Raw genomic sequence first — 1648 nt, forward strand, 5'->3', positions numbered from 1 at the left:
CTGACCCTCGCACCGTGGGGCGCTCTGGGGAGGGGGTGGCAGTGACGGACGGCACACGGTCCCACAGCAACCAGTCCCCAGGGTCCCTGTCTTGCCCTCACCTTTCCTCTCCAGCACTGCCCGCCCGTAGCTCAAGTATTTCCTCAGCCGCTCAATGCAGGAGTTCTCCAGGCAGTACTTCTGACTCTCAGCTTCAGGTCCTTCCTCCCACTCCTTCTTGGTGATTTGCGCCACCGTGTCCACCGCAGTGAACGTCATCGTGTCCTTGTCAAGGGCGATGAAGTCCCTCCCGTCGTAGGCGTGCTGATAAAACCCCCTGGTGCTACCGTCCTCCAGGAGGTCACAGCCGACCATGTACTGCCACATCTGAGCCCCTGAAACACGACCATGGAGAGGGGGCTGAGGGGCTGCTGCAGCCCTGGGCCTTCAGTGAGGCATGGACCCCCCAGAAGCGCCCACCACCCCAGCCCTGTGTGAGGTCTGGGGGGATCAGGCACCAGCGTGAGAGCTGACCCTCATCCTGCTCGGGGCCTTCAGGACTCAGGTTGTCATGCAAAGCTCTGATGCAGATCCTCTGCACCCAGAGCATGGCTGGGCTGGCACCCAGCCCCACGGCACCCTGAGACAGTGAGGGGCTGGGCTGGGATTCCCAAAGGTATTCAGCGGGACAAGGAGATGGGATGGGGTGGGGTGGGGGAATCTGCCCTGGCTCTGGGATGGGGGCTCTGAGAACCATGGGGAGGGCAAGGGACTGGGACCCCCTCCAGTTCTGGGGGTCTCGACTGCTGTGGGGATGGCAAGGGGCTGGGAAGGGGCAGCCAGGAGCCGGGATGGGGGTCCCGGGCACACTAGGGGTAGGGATGTGCTGGGCTGGGGTGGCCAGAAGCCCACCCTGGTTCAGGTACAAGGGATCCCAAGAACTGTGGGTCTGGGACAGGGCAGTCAGGACCCTCTCGGGCTGGGGGACAGGGTGGCTGGAAGCCCTGTGACAATGACAACAGGCAGGGAAGGGCTGGCACAAGCTGGGGCAGGATCTTGGGCTGTGGGAACTCTCCCATCCCAGCCCCATGGAGCCACAGCCCAGCCCAGGCTCACGTCCACTCTGGTTGTAGCGCCTCCGCACTCTGTCCAGGTTCATGAGGTAACGCTGCTGATCGGTCTTTTCCCACTCCGTGGTTCTGTTCCAGTACAGAGGGTCCACATTGGCCATCCAGTCCGCCCGGGGCTCCATCCTCCCTGGGGTTCCCGTCCACGTACCCCACTACCGTGTAGTGCGGCAACCCCAGGCTGGGGTCTGTCACCGCAACACCAAAAAAGCGCAGCGAGTGGGGCCCTGTGAGGACATGGGGAGTGGTGAGAGGTGGGGAACAGCGGGAGTTGGTGCGGGAGGAGGTTGGGGTGCCCAATGGATGCAGCATCAGTGGCTGGGCAGATTGAGGAGGTTTGGGGGGGTGGCTTCAGGGGGTTCTGACTGGTGGGGGATGATGGGGAGTGAGCTCCATCTGATTCCTGAGGAGCCTGGGGTGTCCCGGTGTCAAGGAAAGGAGCTGGGAGACCTGAGACGCCCGGGAAGAGGTCCAGGGGGTTCCTGGGGGCGTCCCGGTGTCAAGGAAAGCTGGCCTGAATCAGGATCCAGGGGACTAGGAAG

The 1648-nt window shown here is 63.3% G+C and overlaps 1 pseudogene; it reads right to left on the reverse strand.

Annotated features, from left to right (window-relative positions):
• LOC104548328 overlaps positions 1 to 1333 on the reverse strand; it is a 1948-nt pseudogene extending 615 nt beyond the window's left edge.
• Positions 1334 to 1648: the final 315 nt, after the last annotated feature.

This window comes from Mesitornis unicolor, unplaced genomic scaffold, assembly GCF_000695765.1.
Source record: "Mesitornis unicolor isolate BGI_N332 unplaced genomic scaffold, ASM69576v1 scaffold6791, whole genome shotgun sequence".
In the NCBI taxonomy this organism is placed as follows: domain Eukaryota; kingdom Metazoa; phylum Chordata; class Aves; order Mesitornithiformes; family Mesitornithidae; genus Mesitornis; species Mesitornis unicolor.